Source organism: Petaurus breviceps, unplaced genomic scaffold (assembly GCF_028583685.1).
Source record: "Petaurus breviceps papuanus isolate PSGF00001 unplaced genomic scaffold, PetGlider_PUasm1.0 151, whole genome shotgun sequence".
Lineage (NCBI taxonomy): Eukaryota > Metazoa > Chordata > Mammalia > Diprotodontia > Petauridae > Petaurus > Petaurus breviceps.
Window position 1 is genome coordinate 33,982,272 of NW_027185712.1, and position 8,742 is coordinate 33,991,013.

The 8,742-nt window shown below is 36.8% G+C and overlaps 1 long non-coding RNA gene across 1 annotated transcript in view; it reads right to left on the reverse strand.

Annotated features, from left to right (window-relative positions):
• Positions 1 to 234: 234 nt before the first annotated feature.
• The window catches only part of LOC138154088 (uncharacterized), a 32,096-nt gene continuing 23,588 nt past the window's right edge, over positions 235 to 8,742 (reverse strand). Inside the window, exon 3 of the long non-coding RNA XR_011166547.1 lies at positions 235 to 361. This is a non-coding gene — a long non-coding RNA (uncharacterized lncRNA). The remainder of the gene's footprint in view (positions 362 to 8,742) is intronic.

Here is an 8,742-nt window from a genome sequence, read left to right on the forward strand (position 1 = left end):
CATGATGTACTTTGTAAGGGCTTAAGAAATGTGACAGACTAATGAATGTAGTACTATTTGTCCAGCCAGAGTTTCTTCCCCTTTATCCAATAATAAAATCCAATAATATATTCAATAATAATCCAATAATAAAAGTTTCTTCTCTTCATCCAATAATAACTTCATGAGTCTCTATCTGAGCCCAAGAGGCACCACAGTGCCTGGCATCATCAATGCCATGTCTCCCTTATTAGCTTACCTTGAATGAAGCAGGGAATATTCCACTCTCATCTATCTCAAATAATTACTTTGTTGGAAGGTTGCAAAGTGTAGATCTGGATGTGAAGGACGTAGACAATACTTTGTTGCACTGATCCCCATCCTGGAACCCATTAAAAAAAAGAGAACATCAGGGGTGGCCAGGTGGCTCAGCAAGTAAGAGCACCGGCCCCAGTGTCAGGATGACCTGGGGATTGAATCCGGGCTCAGATACTTAGCACCACACCCAGAAATAACTGGCCGTGTAACCTTGAACAAGTTACTTAACCCCAATTGCTTTAAAAAATTTTTTTAATTTTAAAAAAAATTTTAAAAAAGAGAGAACATCTTAAAAATGGGACTTTTTGCCACATGTGTACAAACTATACTGAACTGCTTATCTTCCCAGTAAGGGTGGGTGACAAGGGAGGAAGGGAATGAATCTAAAATTCAAAGTTTTAAAATCAAATATTCAAATATATATACATATATATACAATTATTAATACTATTTTACATGTAATTGGGAAATAAGATATACAGGCACTGGGGCATAGAGATCCACTGGAAAAGTCGAAAGGGGTATGGGAGAAAATATGGGAGAGAGCAGATTGGAGGAGGAGATATCCTGTGGGACTGCTATTTTGGGGCAGTGGGTAGGGGAAAAATGGGGAGAAAATTTGTAACTCAAAATCTGGTGGAAATGAATGATGTAAATCAGAAGTTAATAAAGCATTTTTAAAAAATGGGACTTTTTAAATTCAAGCAAGGAAAAACTTGGAAGTAATCTTAAGATCTACTACACCATCACCCCAATCGGGAAAAATATTTGGAGGCCTGAAGCATCCTATGCCTGTCTTAAGCTGGCTAAAAGAATATGGCTCAATAAATCCCCTTTGGATACATAATTCTTGTGCAAGGGTTTCATCTTCCTCTTCCTAGTATAGACACAGGATTACCATATAATCTCCCAGTTGGAGAGGCATTTGCCACCTCCAAAGGAACTGCAATGGATTAAAAAGCTAATCAAGTCTCCCCATTTTTAAATTCCTCAAACTCAGGAAGCCCTCATTCATACTGAGGCAATGAGTAACCCTAGCTTGGTCTACAAGAAAAGGCATGATCTTTCCATCATAGTTCTAGAGCTAAAAGGGACCCTATAAGTTGGCCCTTTATGTTATTCCATTTAACCTTCTCCTGTTATTAATAAAGAAACTGGTCCAGAGAAGTTAAGTCATTTGCCCAAGGTCATTTGTTGTTGTTGTTCAGTCATGTTCAACAGTTCTTGACCCCATGGACCATAGTACCCCAGATCCTTCTATCCTCCGCTATCTCCCAAAGTCTGTCCAAGTTCTTATTTGTTGTTTCCATGACACTATCTATTCATCGCATCCTCTGCCATCTCCTTTCCCTTTTGCCCTCAATCTTTCCCAACATCAGTCCTTTCCAATGAGTCCTATCTTTTTATGTGGCCAAAATATTTAAGCTTTAGCTTCAGTATTTGACCTTCCAGTGAATAGTCTGAATTAATTTCTGTAAGTATTGATTGATTTGATCTCCTGGCTGTCCACAGGACTTTCAAAAGTCTTCTCCAGTACCACAATTTGAAAGTGTCGATTCTGTGGCATTCAGCTTTCCTTACACTCCAATTCTCACAGCCATACTTTGGTACTGGACAAACCATAGAGCATGAGGTCACTATATATAGCAGAACTAGGATTCCAATTCAGGTTTTTTTGACACCAAGTTCAGTATTTATTCTCCTGCACCACAGATCCTTATTCAAGTATTAGTTAGACTTGCTGGCCTCTAAAGTACCAACCAACCTAGATCCTATGATGATGGTTTCCCTGACCATCCCTAACTTTACAGAGAAAAGAACATGACAACTTGGGCCAAAACAAAAATCAGTGGATAGGAGAGCATTACAGGATTTTGATCCTCTATTTGTCCTGTAATTTTGTTCAATAAGCAAGTTATCAGAAATCATTATATAATGCAATACATCAATCATGATGATCATAGGCTCATACACTTGGAGTTGGAAGAATCATTGAGGTCATTTAGTCAAACCCCTTTGTTTTAAATGAGGAAACTGGGACGCAGGGAGATGACATGACTTACTCAAGGTCACAAAGATGGAGGTCAGGATTTTATCCCAAGTCCTTTGACTCTAAATCTGTTTTTGTAGCACTTTGTGCTACAGCTCTACTGAGAAAATCAGATCAAAGGAAAAACTCTGTGTCTAGTATGGGGATCCAGCCTTCATAAGTGATCCATAATCCACTCCATCTCTCCAGCTTTCCTTGAAACAAAAGAAAATGTACAATGGATTTTTAGAGAAATTACAAAACTTCTTGAAATTGTTGTCATAACACCTATAACTATATCAGTTACAGAAAGGTGTTTCTCTACCTTTAAACTCATGTACCATACTTAAGAAAAACAATAAATGTAGGATAGTATAATGTTTTATCAGTCCTGTCAATAGAGAACAAATATGTGATTCTACCCTAGACTTTAATACCAAAGTTATTGAGTGTTTTGCAAGGCAGAAGAATGATGGATTTTTTTTTACAAGATGCTATCAGACACTGGTCTGAAAAAGGTTTCCTTGTAAAAGTGAATAGACTACAAGTAATTACATATTTATAAGCAAGCCCATTTTTATTATGGTTTGCAATAGATAACTAAATGTTCTCTTTCATCTTCTCAGTGTTATCTCCATATTGAATAGCCTATTCTATTTTTGAGAGACCGCATTGACAGTAATAGCTAGATGGATGACCTTTGGGTCAGGAAGAACTGTGTTAAACACTCACCTTTGCTACCTACTACCTGTATGACCATGGGCAGGTCACTTAACTTCTAGATGTCCCAGGCAACTCTTAAGAATGCAAATTGTAAATATGTTGCTGATTTGTATTGGGAAAAGAGTTTTTACACCAGGAGCTCCTTCTGACAGTGAAATCATAGCACTGGACCAGAGCTAAAACAAAACAACTTCTATTCTCATATCATAAGATATTACTCTTGCAAGCCTTCATTGAACAATGTTTATGTAGACACACATTCATACATACATATATACATACATATACATGCCTTCACTACAAATTTTTCTGCAAGTTCTCCAACTGGTTAAAAAAAAAAGGATTAAGACAAGAATTATGTTTATCTAACCATGCCCAAGGCATCCAACTTCATTTAAAAAAAAAGAGGATGGAAATGACACGTTTTTATTCAGCAAATTATACTATACATATAAATGAGGTAATAGAGGCGTTGAGGTGACACAGTGGAGAGAATGCTGAACTTGGAGTCAGAAACGTCCGAGTTCAAATACTACCTCTGATACTTACTACCTGTGTAACCCTGGGCAAGTCACTTAACCACTCTGTGCCTCAGTTTCCTAATATGCAAAATGAGAATAATAATATTTCACCTATTTCACAGAGCTGTTGTGAGATTCAAGTAAAATGACATATATAAAGTGCCTCACAAACTTTAAAGCCGATGTAAGTGCTAGAGATGATGATGATGACAGCTTGAGCACCATGAGCTTCTTGACCCTAAAGGGCATTCTATTCATTTTTAAGGATCAAAATTGGCCCTGTTATTTCATTAGTACAGAGTATTCTAGGGTGAGGAAATTCCTTCACCTCTTCCACTTATACTCTTAGAGAGCTAAGAAGTTAAGTTAGGTGACTTGTCTAGTGTCTCATAGTCAACATGTGTGTCAGAGGCAAGAATTGCTTTGGCTCCAAAGCTAGCTCTCTATCCACCTAATTTAAACTGCCTCTCACTTATTAGATAATTTTACGTTATGATATAACAAAATTCCAAGAAGTTAGGTCACTTTCAGTCAGTCTTGTGGCACTGTTCTTCAGTCAGATTAGCAGAGGCTGACAGGAAGGGTCTATGCACAATGATCCTAAATTTAATAACACAAGGAACGTGCCTTACATATCATGCCCTTTATATTAGGAAGGAACCCTGTGAAGTGCTATTTTCCTCCTCCTCTCTGCATACAGCAATGCAGAAGAACCAGAATCCTGGCTGTGGATTCAAGTTGGTCCCCAGTATTCTTCTTTAGTTTATAATACAACTAGAAAATTACCTGACCCTAAGATAAGCAGAAAATAATTTATTTTCAAAATAAAGTTTAAATTTGCATTCAGGTTTTTATTTTCTATGTTGTTCTTTGAGTTTGGGAGGGGTCCGTTTTAGAAAAGAAATTTTAAACATCCTTGAAGAGCAGGTATTTTTGTGCCTGAGAGAAGTGGTAGGAATATTCAACTGATTGGTCAGAGTTAAGGAATACTGACTGTGTGGTAGGAACCCAGAGGCTGTGAGGGCAGAGCAAAGCTTGGTGGAGGGGGTCAGGGGCTAATTCCGCCGACCACATGATACCTTTCTATGTCAAAGGATGATTCTTTGCTAAGTAGGTGCTAAGTTTTATTGTTTCTATGAAGGGCTTGAAAGTGCTAAAAGTACCCTGTACTGTTAAGTATTGTCAAAATATTTTGGAGGTACTCTGTTTTCCAGAGCTAACACCTAGCAAGCTGGCTGTGTCCTGAGCTTGGAATAACAATAAGCTTTTGGACTCTGGATGATCTTACCCTCTGGCAAAGTGTATTGCACCAGGTGTTTATTCCCTCTATTTCCCAGGGACCTGAGAGCCAACATCTATCACGTCTCTGACAATCCCTGTTCCTTGTTCTGTGTTTCTGTTCCCATCACAGAACTCTGGTTCTGTGCCCCACAGGGTGGGCATGACCCCCAGGGCTTGAGACAATACTGTTTCCACAGGGTCCGTGGGAATAGTAACTAAAGACCTAAAAATTATGTCATGGTCCAGTCTAGGATGTATATAAGACCTGCCTTTAGTCCAGCATGTTAAATCCTCCCTCTCAGGAAGTAGGGCTTCCTTACATGCAAGTTGTTTTCTCACTGAAATAAATGATACTGTTACTTTGTGTCCTGTCACACCTGCTCTGCTAGGCTCTGGCCATTCCCTGGTTAGAGACCATTCCAGTCTGGACTGCATTCAAAATTCTGTTGACATTAAGTTAAGAAAGAACACCCTGAATAAAAGCTGCAGTTTCTCTGTAATCATTTTGACTTTTTTTTTTTACATTCATGTTGGCATATAAAGTAGCATTTGTTCATTCCTCTCCTATCTTTGCTGATGACTATCTGAGATTTGGTCTTTACTGAAACATCAGCTGTTAGAAGGGGGCAAGCAGTGGAGGCAAGTATGGCAGGTAAGATAGACGTAAAGGCTTCAAGAAACCCTCGATATGTAAAGGCACGCTGGGCTGCTTCAAAGCTTCTTGACATGCTCATTGGGGAAAAATACCTATGTAGTCAAAATTGATTCCATTTTATCTATGTCCTGCTGTCAACACTCAATAAATGTTAAGTAATAGTAGAAATAGTGATATACTATGAATAATGAATTATAAAGTTGATCTGTTTGTCAGACTCGCTCAGAAATCAATAAAGAAATCAATGAAAAATTGAAGACAAATTACAAAGGCTTTAGACTTAGTAATTTTGCCTTCATCCATCTGTCCTTTGCAGTCTAATCCCACAGTAACTGAAATTCTTCCTGTTTTTCCTCATTTCCCAGATAATGGAAATTTACAGTGTTTTTAGCTATAGGTTAGATTATATTATGATAAATTCCAAAAGACCATCCACATTAATTCTAGAGAAATTTTGTGCTTTCAAATATTCATTGAACAGAACTTCTTATTCCTTTTCTTAAAATATTTTCACTGAAGCACACTGTTGGTGTAGTTGTGAAGTGATCCAACCATTCTGAAGCACAATGTGTAACTAAACCCAAAGGGCTATAAAATTGTGCATACCCTTTGATCCTGAAATATCACTGCTAGCTCTATATCCTAAAGACAACTTAAAAAAAAGGGAAAAGGACCAATTTGTACAAAAATATTTATAGCAGCTCTTTTTGTGGTGGCTAAGAATTAGAAATAGAATGGATGCCTATCAATTGGGGAATGGCTAAACAAGCTGTGGTACATGATTGTAATGGAAAATTACATATGCTATAAGAAATGACAAACAGGATGATTTTTTTTTAAACCTGGAAAGACTTACATGAACTGATGCATAGTGAAGTGAACAGAACCAGGAGAACATTGTATATAATAACAGCAATATTGTTCAATGAAGAACTGTGAATGACTTAGCTATTCTCAGCAATACAATGATCCAAGACAATCCCAAAGCAGTGACTAATGATGATTGATGCATGCTATCTGCCTCCAGAGAAAGAACTGATATTGTTTGAAAACAGATTGAAGCATGCTATTTTTCACTTTCTTTCATTCTTTTTATTTGTCTTCTTGTACAAAATTACTTAAATGGGAATGTTTTACATAATTGCACATGTATAACCTATATCTGTTAGCTTATGGTGTCAGGGAGTGGGAAGAAGAGGGAGAGATAGAATTTGAAATTCAAAAAAAATTTTTTTGGAAGCGGGAAGGTAAGGCAATTGAGGTTAAGTGACTTGTCCAAGGACACAGCTAGTAAGTGTCTGGGTTCACATTTGAACTCAGATCCTCCTGACTCCAGGGCTGGTATCAAAATTGTTTAAAATGTTTTAATTAAATGGTTTTAACATGCAATTGAGAGAAAAATAAAATGTATATTTTAAAACATTTTTTTTCATTTAACTAGGCCTTATACCGACATTTGAAGGGTATTCAGTGATCATGTGAATATCTGAGTTCTTTTCTTAGAAGTTTGTAATATTCTGAAACTTACCTATTAACTTCTAACACTTTCATAACATTGAAATTATTATGCGTAATGGATAGATTCTGATTTCTATAAAAAAACAGGTTTTTAAAAAACAGATTTTAATGATATCTTTTGATTATATATCACCTAGATTTCCCCTGTATTCTTCCCCTTCCTTCCTAGAGAATCTTTCTATATTTGTTTTGCCCTGTGGTTCTAATATATCTGGGCTTTTTTTCATGATTTTTCTAAATATTTAGTCATGATATTTAAATTTTCACTTTTTTGGGGGGAGACTCTAATTTATTTATTTATTTTTGGTTTCCAACATTAAATTCCACAAGATTTTGAGTTACAAATTTTCTCCCTGTCTTTCCCCTACCCCCACCCCAAGATAACAAGACTACTGAATGCCCCTTCCCCAAATCGGTTCTCTCTTATATCCTCCCCCCCCAACTTTCTAATAGGGCAAGATGGATTTCTATACCCCAGTGCCTGTATATCTTATTTCCCATTTGCATATAAAAAACAGTTTTTCTAACATTTATACCCCAGTGCCTGTATATCTTATTTCCCATTTGCATATAAAAAACAGTTTTTCTAACATTTGTTTTTAAAACTTTGATTTCCAGATTCTTTCCCTTCTTCCCTCCTCATCCACCCCAAGCAATTCAACACAGCTTGTACATGTATAGCTATGCAAAACATTTCCATAGTAATTATATTGTAAAAGACTAACTATATTTCCCTCCATCCTATCCCACCCCCCCACTTATTCTATTTTCTATTTAGACCCTGTCCCTTTTCAAAAGTGTTTGTTTCTGACTACCCCCTCCCCCCATCTGCCCTCCCTTCTCTCATCCCCTTCTCTTATCCCCTTTAACTATCTTCATATTGAGAAAAAGTCTCAAGAGTTACAATTATTGTTTTTCCATGTAGGAATGTAAATAGTTAAACTCTGATAAGTTCCTTATGATTTCTTTTTCCTGTTTACCTTCTTATGCTTCTCTTGCTTCTTGTATTTGAAAGTCAAATTTTCTGTTCAGCTCTGGTTTTTTCATCAAGAATGCTTTAAAGTCCCAATTTCATTGAATGACCATATTCCCCTGAAGCAAATACTCAGTTTTGCTGGGTAGGTGATTCTTGGTTTTAATCCTAGCTCCTTTGACCTCTGGAATAACATATTCCAAGTCCTTCAGTCCCTTAATGTAGAAGCTGCTAGATCTTGTGTTATCCTGATTGTGTTTCCATAATACTCAATAAATTTTCACTTGTTGATCTGTTTTCTAAGTCAGTGTTTTAACATAAGATTCCTTAACCTTTATTCTTTTTTCTTTCAATTAGTTTGACTTTGTTTTAATATGTCTTGCTGCCTCGTGGAACCCTTAACTTCTGTTTGATCCATTCTAATTTTCAGGAAGTGTGTTACTTGGGCAAGGTTTTGTACCTATTCTGCCATCTGTTTCCAAATCTCTCCTCCATTGTTCTCTTTACTTTTCTATTCTTTTCTTCTATTACTCTTATTTAATTTATAATGTCATTTCCTCTTTCCCCCTTCCATTTTCTAGGAATTCTATTGATCTTGTGAGCAAGCTTTGTTTTTGTTGAGGCTTTGCTTGTAGGTGTTTTAGAATTATTCTCCTTTTCTGGGTTTCTGTCCTGGACATCCTTGCCATCATAATAATTCTCTCTCTCTCTCTCTCTCTCTCTCTCTCTCTCTCTCTCTCTCTCT